Raw genomic sequence first — 18,309 nt, forward strand, 5'->3', positions numbered from 1 at the left:
CTGCATTTCTTTCTGGAAATTTGAACGGGAAAATCTGTTTCCCAGTCTTTCTTTACAAGCTTCTAAAGTCTGCCTTTAGAAAGGCAATGCCAAAGAATGCTCAAACCACCGCACAATTGCACTCATTTCACACGCTAGTAAAGTAATGCTCAAAATTCTCCAAGCCAGGCTTCAGCAATATGTGAACCGTGAACTTCCTGATGTTCAAGCTGGTTTTAGAAAAGGCAGAGGAACCAGAGATCAAATTGCCAACATTCGCTGGATCACCGAAAAAGCAAGAGAGTTCCAGAAAAACATCTATTTCTGCTTTATCGACTATGACAAAGCCTTTGACTGTGTGGATCACAATAAACTGTGGAAAATGCTGAAAGAGATGGGAATACCAGACCACCTGACCTGCCTCTTGAGAAACCTATATGCAGGTCAGGAAGCAACAGTTAGAACTGGACATGGAACAAAAGACTGGTTCCAAATAGGAAAAGGAGTACGTCAAGGCTGTATATTGTCACCCTGTTTATTTAACTTTTATGCAGAGTACATCATGAGAAACGCTGGACTGGAAGAAACACAAGCTGGAATCAAGATTGCTGGGAGAAATATCAATAACCTCAGATATGCAGATGACACCACCCTTATGGCAGAAAGTGAAGAGGAAGTAAAGAGCCTCTTGATGAAAGTCAAAGTGGAGAGTGAAAAAGTTGGCTTAAAGCTCAACATTCAGAAAATGAAGATCATGGCATCTGGTCCCATCACTTCATGGGAAATAGATGGGGAAACGGTGGAAACAGCGTCAGACTTTATTTTGGGGGCTCCAAAATTACTGCAGATGGTGATTGCAGCCATGAAATTAAAAGATGCTTACTCCTTGGAAGGAAAGTCATGACCAACCTAGACAGCATATTCAAAAGCAGAGACATTACTTCGACAACAAAGGTCCGTCTAGTCAAGGCTATGGTTTTTCCTGTGGTCATGTATGGATGTGAGAGTCGGACTGTGAAGAAGGCTGAGTGCCGAAGAATTGATGCTTTTGAACTGTGGTGTTGGAGAAGACTCTTGAGAGTCCCTTGGACTGCAAGGAGATCCAACCAGTCCATTCTGAAGGAGATCAGCCCTGGGATTTCTTTGGAAGGAATGATGCTGAAGCTGAAACTCCAGTACTTTGGCCACCTCATGCGAAGAGTTGACTCATTGGAAAAGACTCTGATGCTGGGAGGGATTGGGGGCAGGAGGAGAAGGGGACGACAGAGGATGAGATGGCTGGATGGCATCACTGACTCGATGGACGTGAGTCTGAGTGAACTCCAGGAGTTGGTAATGGACAGGGAGGCCTGGCGTGCTGTGATTCATGGGGTCGCAAAGAGTCAGACATGACTGAGCAACTGAACTGAACTGAACCTTTTAAGTTATCAGGTAACAATAAATTAAAACTACAAAAAATTCACTAGCTTTATAGCAGAAGAGTTATTAATTTGAAACACTAATAATTTCAAGTGTTGTTGAGGACGAAGAGAAACAAGAACTCATGTACAATGCAGGTTGAAGTGTAAATTGATTCAACCACTTTGGAAAACTAAACTAGGAAGCATCTACAAGAGCTAAACATCCAAATACTCTGAGACTCAGCATGTTCCCCCTTGGTTATTTATCCAGCAGAAAGGCATACATATGTGCCAAAAGACATGCTCAAGAATGTTCACAGCAGAACTGTTTATAGTAGTCAAAAACTGACAATAAACCAAATGTTCATCAACCGTACAATGGATGAATAAATTGCGGTATATACAAATAATGAAGTATTACAAAGCAATGAAAAAGGATGAGCTACTGCCATATGAATCAATATGAATGACTCCTGCCAACAAGATGTTGATCATAAAAAAAATTAAGTTCAAAAACAGACAATACCAATGAATACTGAATCAAGCCAGAATAACAGTTACCTTTGGGAGAGCATGATGACTGTCAGGGGGCATGAAGGAGGCTCCAGGATTGATGAAAATGTTCTATATCTTGACCTTGGTATTCATATTGGTTAAACAAGTGTTCACTTCATAAAATTTCATCAAAATGACACTCAGTATTTATGGACTGTATAACATGCATGTTTTAATTCAATAAAAAGCATTTAAAAGTTAGCAATACTACATCAGTCCCTTGATCTGTTTTTAATTTTTTGGTTATTTTACTTGGTTAAACTGAAGTCTAGTAGAACTAGGTTTCTATTATCAGTCTGCCTCCTACTTGGGTACTAAAAGTCATATTTACTTTCTTTTTCTGGACAATTACTGAAGAATAGTCTTATGTGTGGATCCTTCCCACATTATGAGGGCAACAAAAGTATGCCCTGAAGTTAAGACTTTTATGTACAAACTAGATAATTCTAAGATAGTATTTTTTCTCAATATATACATAATCAACTTTCTATATTGAGTTACAAATCACCAGTTCCCACAGTCTGTATCTGGAAAAAAGGAGGTAAGAAAACACAAAGCTTCTGAGGCTTAGCATCTAAGCTCTGGTCTAGCTAAATTTGAAAAGTCAAAGTCGCTCAGTCATCTCCAACTCTTTGAGACCCCACAGACTATACACATTCAATTCTCCAGGCCAGAATACTGGAGTGGGTAGCCTTTCCCTTATCCAGGGGATGTTTCCAAACCAGGGATGAAACCCAGGTCTCCTGCATTGCAGGTGGATTCTTTACCAGCTGAGCAATAAGGGAAGCCAAATTTGAAAAAGCATATCAAAACAAGGTGTAAGCATAATGCTGCTCTGAAATAAAATGAATTATTAAATGTAAAGTGCTTTAAAAATTATGCATGCTAAGTCGCTTCGTGTCCGACTCTGTGTGACCCCATAGACGGCAGCCCACCAGGCTCCTCTGTCCATGGGATTCTCCAGGCAAGAACACTGGAGTGGGTTGCCATTTCCTCCTCCAATGCATGAAAGTGAAAAGTGAAAGTGAAGTCGCTCAGTGGTGTCCGACTCTGTGTGACCCCATGGACTGCAGCCTACCAAGCTCCTCCGTCCATGGGATTTTCCAGGCAAGAGTACTGGAGTGGGGTGCCATTGCCTTCTCCAAAAATAATGCATATCACACTGTAAATGCCCACCAGTAAGTCTGCAATTCTTTATACCCAGTTGGAAAAACATTATAACAGATCCTTACTCTTGAATTTCCTTCAAAATATTTAAGATAATAAAAAATAGATCTACTTTTAAAAAAAACGTATTTATGGAGCAAAGGGAAAATTTAATAGATTTTTATTAAAACAAGCTGAAGTGAACATTAAAGAAAAGTACACGATAGATGAAAACTTAATAAACTATACCTAAGATTTTTTTTAAGTTCTAAATTATACTACTATTTAACTATGATGTTAGGAGAACTCCTATATATACTTTATCCAGTCTGCCAAATTTTAACATCTGCATCATCATCTTCACATATAGATAAACATATTTTCTGAAACATTTGAGAGTAAGGTGTGTATACCATGCCCTTTTACTTCCAAATACTTAAACGTGTACCTAAGAACAAAGATATCCTTTTATAATCTATTTTTTAAAAGGAGTAAATAAAGTCCTTAAGGGCTTTCTTCTTCCTCCAGTTTTGTCATGTATTAGATTTAGCCATTGTATCTCCTGAGCAGAAAATATTAAAGAGGTGCCAAGAATACACAGAAGAACTATACAGAAAAGATATTCACAACCCAGATAATCACGATGGTGTGATCACTCACCTAGAGCCAGACATCCTGGAATGTGAAGTCAAGTGGGCCTTAGGAAGTATCACTACGAACAAAGCTACTGCAGGTGATGGAATTCCAGTTGAGCTATTTCAAATCCTGAAAGATGATGCTGTGAAAAGTGCTGCACTCAATATGCCAGCAAATGTGGAAAACTCAGCAGTGGCCACAGGACTGGAAAAGGTCAGTTTTCATTTCAATCCCAAAGAAAGGCAATGCCAAAGAATGCTCAAACTACTGCACAATTGCACTCATCTCACACACTAGTAAAGTAATACTCAAAATTCTCCAAGCAAGGCTCCAGCAATACATGAACCATGAACTTCCAGCTGTTCAAGCTGGTTTTAGAAAAGGCAGAGGAACCAGAGATCAAATTGCCAACATTCACTGGATCACTGAAAAAGCAAGAGAGTTCCAGAAAAATATCTATTTCTGCTTTATTGACTATGACAAAGCCTTTGACTGTGTGGATTACAATAAACTGTGGAAAATGCTGAAAGAGATGGGAATACCAGACCACCTGACCTGCCTCTTGAGAAACCTGAATGCAGGTCAGGAAGCAACAGTTAGAACTGGACATAGAACAGACATAGAACAACAGACTGGTTCCAAATAGGAAAAGGAGTACGTCAAGGCTGTATACTTTCACTCTGCTTATTTAACTTATATGCAGAGTACATCATGAGAAACGCTGGGCTGGAGGAAGCACAAGCTGGAATCAAGATTGCCGGGAGAAATATCAACAACCTCAGATATGCAGATGACATCACCCTTATGGCAGAAAGTGAAGAAGAACTAAAGGGCCTCTTGATGAAAGTGAAAGAGGAGAGTGAAAAAGTTGGCTTAAAGCTCAACATTCAGAAAATGAAGATCATGGCATCTGGTCCCATCACTTCATGGCAAATAGATGGGGTAACAGTGGAAACAGTGTCAGACTTTATTTTTGGGGGCTCCAAAATCACTGCAGATGGTGATTGCAGCCATGAAATTCAAAGATGCTTACTCCCTGGAAGCAAGGTTATGACCAACCTAGACAGCATATTAAAAAGCAGAGACATTATTTTGTTAACAAAGGTCCATTTAGTCAAGGCTATGGTTTTTCCAGTGGTCATGTATGGATGTGAGAGTTGGACTATAAAGAAAGCTGAGTGCCGAAGAATTGATGCCTTTGAACTGTGGTGTTGGAGAAGACTCTTTGAGAGTCCCTTGGACTGCAAGGAGATCCAACCAGTCCATCCTAAAGGAAATCAGTCCTAGGTGTTCATTGGAAGGAATGATGTTGAAGCTGAAACTCCAATATTTTGGCCACCTGATACAAAGAGCTGACTCATTTGAAAAGACCCTGATGTTGGGAAAGAGGGAAGGCAGGAGGAGAAGGGGACGACAGAGGATCAGATGGTTAGATGGCATCACCGACTCAATAGACATGAGTTTTGGTAAATTCCGGGAGTTGGTGATGGACAGTGAGGCCTGGTGTGCTATGGTTCATGGGCTTGCAAAGAGTTGGACATGACTGAATGACTAAACTGGAACACCTTTTAAATTGTCTTGTCTTTATAAGGTATTCTGCAAGACACAATTTTAAAACATAGGTTCTTGAGCAAATCAAACAGGGAAGTTTAATTAAAAAAGAGATTCAATTGAAGAGTTGGGAAAAGCTTCAGAAGACTTAGATGAGAATATGTAAAACTTTATACTCAAGAGTGGCTTTAGTATATATGTATTTTTAAAGGTTTATTATCAAAAGGTTTCCAGATTTGATACTGCTAAATCTTATCCCTCAAGATGTCAAAAAATTATTGTAACTTAGACAAATTAAAAATTATTAATTTAACAGACAAATCTGGCCAATTATTTGATAGCTATCTGTAAGGAATGAATTCAGAAATGGATTCAGAAAAAATTACTGTTTTCATCAAAATTCTCTCCTACAGTAATAAAAAGACACCTAATCCCGGTAAGCAAATCTTTAAATGAACTGGAATTATTGTGATCATGCGTAGAAAGAATAGCTATTTGAGATATAAGATATCGTGTACTTTTACTCAACAAACATTGACTCTGTGCCAACTATGTGCCAGATCTACGATAGCTACAAAGAGATCAGTAATTTAAAAAAAATTAGGCATGGTACTCACCCTTAAGAAACTTATAATTTAGCAAACCTAAGATTCCTACTTTCAGACAGGAAAGGTATTATTTTTCTCTGTTCTGAAAACAAAGTAACTAGGACGCAGAGTGGTAAATGTGTCAAACTGCACAGAACTGTGAAATGTTCTAGAGACACAAGAAGTTAGTAATAGTTGCTCAGTCATGTCTGACTCTACAAACCCATGGACAGAAGCCTGCCAGACTTCTCTGTCCATGGAATTCTCCAGGCAACAATATTGGAGTGGGTTGCCATTTCCTTGTCCAGGGGATCTTCTCAACCCAGGGAAAGAACCTGGGTCTCCCATATCGCAGGCAGATTCTTTACCATCTGAGCCACCAGGGAAACCACAGAAAAGAAGAGCACAAGAAAGGCAGATTCTAAAATTGTCATCTTAAATCTCCTAATAGAGGACTTAATTTGCCTCTGTCAGGCTGTAGAAGACTCCTTAAAAATATCCTCCAATCTATCCCTTGACTCCAAAAGGGACCATGTTCCTTAATCCCCAATGTACATACTAGCCTTGTTCCACTGAGTCAGTCACCAACTACTTTCCAAATAATATATTAGTGCTGCTAAGTCACTTCAGTCGTGTCTGATTCTGTGTGACCCCAGAGACAGCAGCCCACCAGGCTCCCCCGTCCCTGGGATTCTCCAGGCAAGAACATTGGAGTGGGTTGCCATTTCCTTCTCCAATGCATGAAAATGGAAAGTGAAAGTGAAGTCGCTCAGTTGTGTCCGACCCTCAGCGACCCCACCGACTGCAGCCCACCAGGCTTCTCCATCCATGAGATTTTCCAGGCAAGAGTACTGGAGTGGGTTGCCATTGCCTTCTCCGAATATATTAGTACTTTTACATAAAAATATGATAACAGATATATCTCCTTCATAGAAACAGATAATGTCCTTTTACAGATAAACTCCTTACATAGGAAAAAACAGAAGCTGCACAAAAGGTATATACTACTAGATAGTTTTAGAATGGATGTGATAAGAAATATGCAAATCGAAGACTGGCTGGTCATAGTGGTTCTTTAATAATTTAACTGTGTCAGTGATAGGCTACAGTAGGCCATATGAGTGAGTGAAGTTTGGTTCTTTTCTAAGTTGTATGTAACCTAATACCTTTTCATTCAATTAGTGTGAGGAATGCCACGACTAGAGGAAATAGGATGAAGAGTGTTAGAATGTTAATTTTAAACATTCTGTTAGGAGGCGAGTTGAACCTCTAATAATAATGATTTTTTTATACAATTACTAGGCTCTGCAGTCTAACCTGTGTTCTCTGGCAGGGTGTTTTCATGAATTAAGATTATATCATTAATTAGTTTTAAGGTGCTTTTGAAAAGTAGGCCTTATTTTCATCTTTTTGTACTGGGAGAAATATATAATAGAAACTGACTTGGATTACTCTGGTGTAAACTCATATTACATAGGACTTTAACTACTGAATAAATGAATATTTAATACTGGTTATGCCATTGGGATGTCCTGACCCAACATCAAGATTCTAAACCCTACTGTTGATATGAACTCTAGAGTAGGACTATGCTGTTATCTGTAGTATAACTTGCTCCGTTGATCAATTTTTTGGATCAGTAAGGGATCAAACATTTTGACTATTTGGTCTAAATTTTAATCATTCAGAGACTTTTTTGTTCTCTGAGATCACCCCAAACAAAACCGCTAACCCATATAAAAGTTTTATTATCCCACGATGATTTAGTTCATTGTAGTGGGGTGGGGGGGGGGCATTAATTAAATAAAGCTCCATACAGGCCTCTGGTCTTATTTTGTTATTCCCACCTCTTCATAGGAAGGTCAATTTCACTGATTAAGAGATAAGAAAACCCTGTGTGGCCACTCACACAAGTCTTTATTCAGAAAACAAGTGATTATGCTGCCTTTGCACGGTCAGGATAATAGATGTCACTGGGCAAGCAGTGCCTTTAATACTAGTCAGGCTAGAGGTGATACTCTCAGTAAATAGGCAAGGTTGTACTTGTTGAGTTCCTTTTACTTTTTTAAAATCTTTTGGTAGGTGCATACCTCTGTCAGGTTGAGACTAATTTTAATAAATAATTTAACACTGACTTAGATTTGTTGTTAACTACCAGTGATTCTATTACTTATATAAGCTTATGCAAGAAGAAATACTTCCTGTTAGTCATATTAACATTACTGCTTCTTTTAATTAATAGACTAGTCCAGTATTAAACTAGGAGTCGATTTATTGTTGGTATTAAGGTAAATGTGTTGCCAAGCTTGAATGCTTAATCGATGGCTGTTTTTTAAGGCAACTATGGTGTTATTTTTACTCTCTAGATAAGGTTGTATCCTGTTTCTAAGGAGTTGAAACTTTTTAGATTAACATTTAAAAATACATTAAAATTTCTGATTTTTTAATAGTTTGTAAAGTTGAACTATGATTTAAGATTTTTTTTTTTGGACAACCAGCTCTCATCAGGCTTGTTAGGCTTGTCACCTCTACTTATAAATCTTCTCAGAATTTTGCTATATAGATGAGTTTGTTCTAATAAACTGTTCATAAGGAGCTCATCTGGCTTCTGGGGATTTAAGTTCTTTGTTAAAAATTTCCTAGTTAAATCATTATACAAAATGTAAAAGGGGAGAGGTTTGGGTTTTTTTTATTACTTTTAATGCTTTTTTTTTAAAATCAGGCCCTTACAGTATTTTCTACATAGCACTCCAAATTTTTAAATTTCCATCTCTTATACTTTAAATACTGGGTGAATAATTTATTTAATCTGCTTATAACAGTTGAATTTGTGGGAAATTTGGGACAAATTTAAAGTATCCATAAACTATGAAACTCCTGAGGGTAAAATAAACTAGGTGCTTTTATTTACGCTATCCTTTGATTTATTCAAGCACACTTTCTAGTATGCTTCCCTCAGTAATACTTTATCTCCTCATATGTGTTTGGTACTTGCTAAGAGATTATAAAGGTTATTAATAATTGAGGAGGGTGATGGATGGAGTGTACATGCTTGATGGCCTGATTCAACTAGGCACCCTATTCTTAATTTACTACCATAGCCTCCTTTGGTTTTCAGTTTCATAAAAACTTTCGTATAATGAGAAACATGCTCTTGAAATAGAAAATATAGTCCATTTCCTCCCATCCTACAAGTTACATTTTGACCTAACATTTTTATGTGTAATAATTACACTATTATTCCTTTTTAAGAGTTTGCTGAAAACAGCAGTATATAGACTGAATTAGCAAATGCTGGTGAGGTTTATCAGAGTTTATCAATCATAGAGCAGGCTCCTCTAGAGGGGTATGAAGCACCATCAAGTCTCTTGTGTTTTAAGCTACTGCTAATAGAACTCTGGCAAATAATTTTGTTACTGTAATTATCTGAGTTTAGGGCTAAGCATAATGGGTTATCTAATCCTGGATTGAGTCTTAGCTGTCGTGTGATCAAGAACTGTTAAAGTCACTTCTGTAGTTTATTTTTATTTTAGCTATAGCTTTTTACAGTTTAGCTAGAACTTTTTTATTATTCTTTAACACAATTTACACTGGTTTTCTATTAATTTGAGTTAATCATATGACTGTGGTGGCTAGCACAAAATTTACCAACCCTAAATTACATAACTAAGTCCAATTTTCATTAATGGCTTAATTTTTATCACTGCTGTTTCCCATGAGGGTATGGCTTAAGCAAGGCAATATGACCTACTATTTTTGTGTGCTTGGTATCTGCTTCTTTTAATCATGATTTAGAGGACAGTCTGTTTAAGCAGGATTCCCAGCTGGTGCTAGTGGTAAAGAACCTGCCTGCCAATTCAGGAGACATAAGAAACGTGGGTTCGATCCCTGGGTTGAGCAGATCCCCTGGACGAGGGCACGGCAACCCACTCCAGTATTCTTGCCTGGAGAATCCCATGGACAGAGGAACCAGGCGGGCTATAGTCCACTGGATAGCAAAGCTGGACACAACTGAAGCAACTTGCACACACGCACTGCTTAAGACACTGTGGTATCACTAAAACGTGGTAAAAAACTGAGAGTACTATTTTAATTTTCTTCCTAATATGTCCATTTACATTCACTTTAGAAGAGAAGTAATACCAGAATCAACTTATTGCCTGCTTGAAAACAGCAACACAGGTCTAATGAGAATATGGATTACACTTCCCAAGATAGAAAAAAAGTGTAAGTTCAGTCACTGAGAATTGGTTATTAACTCTTACCTCCCTCTAATTTCCCCCAACTCATTTCTTATCTTAGCACTCAATCTATAAATACTTTTCCAACTAGGTAGAGCAGAGGTCAGCTAACTTACTCTATGCTGCTGGTAAGTCGCTTCAGTCATGTCTGACTCTGTGCAACCCCATAGACGGCAGCCCATCAGGCTCCTCCTTCCCTGGGATTCTCCAGTCAAGAATACTGGGGTGGGTTGCCATTTCCTTCTCCAGCTTACTCTATGAAGGGTCATAAAGTAAATATTTTTGGCTTTCTGGGCCCTAAGGTCTCTGATGCAACTCCCTAACTCTGCCTCTATAGCCTGAAAACAGCCATACACAATGTGTAAAAAAATTAAGATCAGCTGTATTTTAATAAAGCTTTATTCATAAACAGTAAACCTGAGTTTCATATAATTTCAACATATTGCAAAGTAGTATTCTTCTTCCAGGAATTTTTTCCATCAACCATTTAAAAATGTAAAGACTATTCTTAGTTCACAGGTCATACAAAACAGGCAGTAGACTGGATTTGGTAGTGTGCAAACCCTGGATGGACAGACCTGCTTATAAGCTGGAGTTGTAGCAGGTGACTGGCCCGTCTTTACCTCAGTCAACTGATGTCTAAACCTAAAACCTGACATGAAATAATTCTTATTCTACTTTTCATTCATTTGCAAATCACCTTTCTCTCAACAACAACAACAACAAAAAGACACACTGTAGCTCTTACTTTCAGATGGTAACTTTTAAGAATTTCAAGAACTGCTGAAATACATCTGGATATCAATTATCTTTCAATAATTTTTCACTTCTCTTGAGAATAAAAATTCTAAAGATAAATAAAAGCTATCAAAGAAGGTAGCAGTCTATGCTCTAAATGTTTTTATAATAATTGGTCCTATGCTCCTTGCAAGGAGATTGCAAACCTCATTGTACCCAATATTTATGTCAGGAAAAAAAAAAAAAAAAAAAACAAGAAGAGAAGGCATACTTCTGAGCTCAAAATGAAGACTGAAGATATCTAGTGAAACTCACCAAGTTGTAAAGATTCATCTAAGAGGAATGCAGAATTTTCCAAAGGCATCTAACACTGTGACAAAATCAGCTTCTAAGTTTCAGCAGCTTTACAGGAAAAATAAAAAATAAAAAAATCCATGAAACAAGGGCAGCTGTGGAAATAATATTAACCAAATTCTAAGTAACAATACTGCCAGTATTTTTTTTTCCATCCAAGTATACCACATTAATTGAGGTTTCCTATGTGCCAGGAATTGGGGATGCAGCAATGAACACGTCAGATTCTATCAACCCCTCTGGAGCTCAGTCTGTACGGTTATTCCAAATGGGATGAAAGGTTTTAAAACCATGATGGTGTGAAAGGGGAGCATGGCAGAGATACAAACTAGTCTGGTGGGAATTTATTAGAAAATGTCTCCTCGAAAAGAGACAATTAATGCAAGCATGAGTAGGATCTGACCAAATAAAGCAACTGGGGAGGGGAGAGAAAGAACATATTACATTAAGGGGAACAGCATGTTCAAAGGGGCAGATGTAGGAGAGGATATGGCATCTGTGTGAAAGTAAAAGAAGTCGAGTATGGCTGCTCAGAGTAAGAAAAGAGATGAGAAGGTCATTCTCTGAGATGAGACATGGCCAAAGGAAGAAAGCAAGGTATTAAAACAATTTGCCCTGTATCACTCAGTCACACAGAGCTAACAGGCAGAGTTCATTTTAAGCCCTCACCACTTGACTGCAATATAATTACCATTCTGCAGCTCTTCTCAGTCCTCTATCATCAAGGGTCTTAGAAGAGGACTCCTGGAAAGAAAGTTGATGGAAAGTCTTAAGGAGGATGATCCTTTTGTGGAGCTTTTGCAAGGGCTTGAGAGAAAACCTCACTATGAATGGAAGAACTGATCAACTAACCATCAGGAGCCCTCCTGCAAAATGAAGGAAAAGAAGAGTCCCAGCACCATCCTCAATTACTAGTGAATAGCTGTCAAGCATTTTATTATGTGTCAAGTCTAGTTGTAAGTGCTTTACATGTATTAACTAATTTAATCCTCACAACATCCCTATGAGATAGGTGCTTTTTATTACTCTCTATTTCCAGTATGGTTTTATGAACAGTCCAATTATCATCATTAATTTTTATTAACAATTGAAATGAAAATTATTAGAAATGTTAATGATACTTCTTTCCACCATATTAAAAGAATTTTAATTACCCTTCAATAGGAAAAGTACTATTTTAAAGATTGATTAACAAAAACAAAAGATTTCACATTAATTGGGTTATTTCTCTTTTAACTAGCAGTTCCGTTAGACAAGGAGTTGGAAATTCTGTTCCTTGTTCATTCATTCACTTACTATGATAGGTTCTACATATCCAATGATAACGGGGAAAAAACACCAAATTCCTGCCCTCATGGAGTTTTACTCACTGAAATGAAAATTGATACCCCCTAGCAATTACATTTTTATAACATATCCTACTTATAAAATGTTCTTATGTAAAGAATCAAACTCTTTGCTTTTTCCAGTTTTTCTATAGTAAAGTACAAATGTGAGAACTGGACCATAATAAAGTTGAGTGCCAAAGAATTGATGCTTTCGAATTGTGGTGCTGGAGAAGACTCTTGAGGGTCTATTGGACTGCAAGGAGATCCAACCAGTCAATCCTAAAGGATATCAACTCTGAATATTCATTGGAAGGAGTGATGCTGAAGCTGAAGCTCCAATACTTTGGTGACCTGATGTTAAGAGCCAGTTCACTGGAAAAGACCCTGATGCTGGGCAAGACTGAGGGCAGGAGAAGGGGGCAACAGAGGATGAGATCACTGGATGGCATCACCGACTCAATAAACATGAGTTTGAGCAAACTGCAGGAGATAGTGAAGGACAGGGAAGCCTGACATGCTGCAGTCCATGGGGTCACAAAGAATCAAACATAACTTAGCGACTAAAGAACAACAACAGAGAGTCAAACTACAGAATCAAATCTTTATATTGTATATTCTTAACAGTTGCAGTGTCACATCCAGGGGTGAAAAAAATCTTCAATAGAAATTAAAACGGTTTCTTGCCTTCCAAAGTACAATGCTCTACTCTTGGGTCTCATGGAGCAGACAATAAAGGAAAAAAAAATGTCTAAAAAGGGCCTTTAAAGGAGTAATAATGAAAAAAAAAGCTTGAGAAACACTGCTTTAGAGCAAACGTTCCATTTAAATCAATACAGAAAAGAAGTAAAATGACATCAAGAAGAAGAAACCAGATAAATTCAGAATGAGAAATATTTTATAGAACTGACCTAGTTTCATATACACACACACACACACACACACACACACACACACACACACTTAGAAATATTTGCAGATGAATTAGATGTGGAATATGCTTCAAAGAGATTCAGGAGAAGGTACACAGCTGAAGGTATAGATGAAACAAGACAGGTCCTGAGTTGATAGTTATTAAAGCTGAGAGTTCATCATTCTATTCTGTACTACTGTTGTTATGTATTCCATTAAAACAAAAGCGTATGTTATTTAAGGAAGATTTTGAATTCTTAAGAAACTGGAGCAGAACTGTGTAATACATAGCTGGTACAAACATTTTCTATCAACGGTGATCTACAAACCAATATCACTCTTCTCCCGAATAAACTGTACTCTTAAGAAAAAAAGGACTCAAGAAACATAACAACTAACCGGTAATATCCCATCTGAATTCTGATTCAAACAATATAAAAAGGTATTTTTCAAACAACTGGAAAAGATCTGAGTAAGAACTAGGTATTATATAATATTAAGAAACTATGGTTAATTTGGTTAGATATGATAGAGTTTATGTAAGAACATATCTTTACTTTTTAAAAAACATATAGAAATATTTTACCCTCCCTGGTGGCTGAGGCGGTAAAAAATCCACCTACAATGCGAGAGACCCGGGTCTGATCCCTGGGTCAAGACCCCCTGGAGAAGGAAATCGCTACCCACTCCAGTATTTTTGCCTCGGAAATCCCATGGACGGAGGAGCTGGTGGGCTAGTCTGTGGGCTCACAAAGAGTTGGACACGACTGAGCAGCTAACACTTAGAGGTATTAAAAACATAACCTGTGATGGATTCATTTTGATATTTGGCAAAACTAATACAATTATGTAAAGTTTAAAAATAAAATAAAATTAAAAAAATAAAAATAAAAGGAAAAGAAGACAAAATATGTTTTTATATTGTTTGAATCAGAACTTTTTAACTACAGAAGTATTTAGAAGTGAAGTGACAATTCCTTTCATTCTTTTTTTTTTTTCCTTAAAAAAAGAAAACCTGAAGAATGAAAGATAATGATGACAGTTTTGTCTCACTTTCACCTTTGGAATGCCTACTGGTAAGACAGCACAGAAGTACAAAAAGTTTAAGATCTATAAAACAATGAAAAGAATGGAGTAGGAAGTTATGAAGGGATGAAATGACACAGTAGATTTCTAGAGAATGGAAAGAAGATCCAAAGTGTGTTAACAGGTTAAGCAAAACTAGGGAAAGCACAGTGCAAAATTCACACACACAGGGACTACCATGGAGGCCTGAGTCCATCATTCTGAGACTCTAGACTCGAGTTAGCAGATAAAGAGGCTGAATACTAGTGACCTAGGAAAAAGTTACCTGTCTCCTTTCTCTACACCCATTCCTTGGCTAGGCAAGGCCCAGTGGCACCCCTAAGCCAAAAACTGTGCCACTCTTTTCTAAAGAAATCTAGCAGAAATCTGGCAACCTGCTCATAAAGAAACCAGAGGAATGTTAGTGCCTAGCCATGTCTGTTGTCAATACGACAAATAGAAAGCTCCTGAGAATCACAATAGGTCCCCTGCTCTTCTGCTCTAAACCTAAACTTGCCAGCAGACAAGACACTCCATCTATGTACTAAGAATTACCAACCAGTCTTTTCAAACAGAGAAAGCACTTAGGAAAAAATCCCACCTATCCAACAAGAAAAAAACACCCCAACTGTAGCTATAGGAAGTCATCAAGACATTCCTGTAGCAATATAGATGAGTCAACTATGTAATTTCATATGAGGAAAAACCACAGCTAGAAAAAGACAAAGGTAAATAATAAATTAACCCCAGAAGACTCACAAAGTATTCAGGTACAGAAGAAAAGAATTAAACAATTAAAATATCCTTAAGACACTCCTAAAGAAACTGCATTCAATGAAACAAAAACAGAATGCTACAATGATACAGATTTTACAACACCCAGAATTGTTGTAAATACTTTACAAATATGAACTCCTTTGCCCACAAAGTAGTTATCCTCATTTCATAGTTCAGAAACAGAGCACAGAAAGGTTAAATAATTTACCTAAGGTCATATGGTTATTAAGTAGTGGAGCTGGAATCTTAACAGACACAGTCTAGCAGTCTAGTTCTATTATATATGCTTTTAACAACTACACCATGTTGCCTCCTGAAATAATACAAACAGAAAATAAGCAAAGGTACTGGAATACTTACAATCTGCTTACAGACATTCACAGAAAAGCAGGAACATATAGCCAAAGAAATCTGTAAAAATAAGGAATAAAAAGGCAATGACAGAAAACATAAGAGATATGACATAAGGATCAAACCAGAAAGCCAATATTCTGCTGATGAGCATTCCAAAGTGAAAGAACATAGAAAACCAAGAAATATTACCAAAAAACAGTGAGAACATTTCCCATACCTGAACGGAAACACCAGCATTTCAACGGAAAAGGTCTATCAACTCCAGAGAGTTCAGATAGAATAACAACTCATACCTAGACACAGGGCTTCACTGAGGGCACAATGGTAAAGAATCCACCTGCCAATGTAGCAGACACAGGCAATGTGGGTTCGATCCCTGGGTTGGGAAGATCCCCTGCAGGAAGAAATGGCAACCACTCTAATATTCTTGCCTGGAAAATTCCATGGATAGAGGAGCCTGGCAGGCTACAGCCCATGGGGTCGCAAAAAGAGTCAGACACAGTGAGCTACTGGGCATATACCTAGATATGTAACTATAAAATTCCAGAACTACAAAGACAACAGTAAGATACTAAAGTTTCCAAAGAGAGAGAGGGAAAGGGTTATAAAAATATAACAAGACTCAGAGTAGCATCAGATTTCCTACCATCTTGATCTAAACAGAACAGAGAAAAGCTCCTAAGTTCAAAAGGAAATTCACTCTGAATCTAAATTTCTACACTCAAACTATCAAGCAATTATGAACCAGGTAAAAGCCATGTTTAGGCATTCAAGAATGTTTCATCTTAAGTATCCTGTATATTGATGTTAATTTGGAACATATTCCAGCAAAAAGAAGGAGAATGCCATGAAACAGGAAGATGCGATATCTAAGGAACAATAAACCTAACCCAGAAATGCAGTGGAAGAATATCTCAGAATGTTAGATACTCAGCAGGCTTCCTTCTTACGAAGACTGAAGGAAGAAGTAGGAAAACTCTAAAAGGGATGTCTCTAGGAAAACCAGGGATTCCTTTCAACAAATAAGATACTGTGATTCAAGCAGGAAACATTTCTACCAAAGAAAAAAAGGTAATTACAGACTGCAGGAGGTGAAGATGAACAAGATTAAACAAACAACTCAGAATATAAGGCAAACTAGTCGCATGATTGTGAAAAAATTTGCCCTAAGATAACCAAACTTACCTTGATATCCTATTTTTTTTGAGTTCCATTATAACTTTGTACTCATGAAAAACAAACAGCTCAATGAGTAACTGTAATTTATTGTGTTCAGCTTTTAGAATCAACCTACTGAAAAGCCTGAATGTTTTTGTTTTGTTTTGGCCATACCATGCAGCATGCAGGGTCTCAGTTCCCCCACCAGGGATCAAACCTGTGCCCTCTGCATTGGGAGCATGGAGTCTTACCCACTGCAATGTCTTAATCTCATTATACAACAGAAAAAAATGTTATGTGATCAACCTGGTCAAACACAAAAGAAAAGGTAGAAATGAAAGTGAAGGAGAAGAAAAGACAAGATAGAGAAATGGATAAAGGCCCTACTATCCTTATCTTACATAGTAGGAATTTAAAATATAATGTCTAAGAAACATTTTATTTACAACTGCACAGGTACCAAATGAAAACATTATACTGTTTCAAACTTTGGGATGAAGAGAGATGAGTGATTAAGGACAGCAAAAGTAAGCTAAATCCTCATCACTCTCAGCAAAATCAAGAGAATAATTTAAAGTGAATTAATCAAGAAATAAACCTTACCTGCCTCCTGAGAAACCTGTATGCAGGTCAAGAAGCAACAGTTAGAACTGGACATGAAACGATGGACCAGTTCAAAATTGGGAAAGCAGTACATCAAGGCTATAAATTGTCACCCTGCTTATTTAACTTATATCCAGAGTACGTCATGAGAAATGCTGGACTGGATGAAGCACAAGCTGGAATCAAGATTGCCAGAAAAACATCAATAACCTCAGATATGTAGATGACACCACCCTTATGGCAGAAAGCGAAGAGGGACTAAAGGGCCTCTTGATGAAGGTAGACTGAAAAAGCTGGCTTAAAATTCAACATTCAAAAAACTAACATAATGGCATCTGGTCCCATAACTTCATGGCAAATAGATGGGGGAAAAATGGAAACAGACTTTATTTTCTTGGGCTCCAAAATCACTGCAGATGGTGACTGCAGCCATGAAATTAAAAGACACTTGCTCCTTGGAAGAAAGGCTATGACACACCTAGACAGCATATTGAAAAACAGAGACATTACTTTGCTGACAAAGGTCTGTATAGTCAAAGCTATGGTTTTTCCAGTGGTCATGTATGGATGTGAGAGTTGGACCATAAAGAAGGCTAAGCACTGAAGAACTGATGCTTTTGAACTGTGGTGCTTGAGAAGACTCTTGAGAATAATCTTGGAGAGCAAGGAGACCAAACCAGTCAATCCTAAAGGAAATCAATCCTAAATATTCATTGGAAAGACTGATGCTAAAGCTGAAGCTTCAGTACCACCTAATGTGAAGTGCTGACTCATTAGAAAAGACCGTGATGCTGGGAAAGATTGAAGGCAGGAGGAGAAGGGGACAACAGAGGATGAGATGGTTTGATGGCATCACTGACTCAATGGACATGAGATTGAGCAAGCTCCAGGAGACGGTGAAGGACAGGGAAGCCTGACATGCTGCAGT

The 18,309-nt window shown here is 37.7% G+C and overlaps 1 protein-coding gene across 10 annotated transcripts in view; it reads right to left on the bottom strand.

The window, feature by feature from the left end:
- The window catches only part of CLOCK (clock circadian regulator), a 111,389-nt gene that overhangs the window by 79,901 nt on the left and 13,179 nt on the right, over positions 1-18,309 (bottom strand). Inside the window, exons 1-2 of one of the 10 annotated variants that reach the window (XM_061420194.1) lie at positions 11,879-12,309; positions 11,149-11,235 (exon numbers count right to left, since the gene is read on the bottom strand). The exons of 7 other annotated variants lie outside the window; for them this stretch is intronic. The gene's annotated coding sequence lies outside the window, so the exon portion shown is untranslated. Of the gene's footprint in view, positions 1-1,940; positions 3,217-11,148; positions 11,236-11,878; positions 12,310-18,309 lie in introns of those variants that run through there. 2 more of the 10 variants (XM_061420195.1, XM_061420196.1) reach the window with 2 other exon arrangements.

This window comes from Bos javanicus, chromosome 6 (genome assembly GCF_032452875.1).
Source record: "Bos javanicus breed banteng chromosome 6, ARS-OSU_banteng_1.0, whole genome shotgun sequence".
Lineage (NCBI taxonomy): Eukaryota > Metazoa > Chordata > Mammalia > Artiodactyla > Bovidae > Bos > Bos javanicus.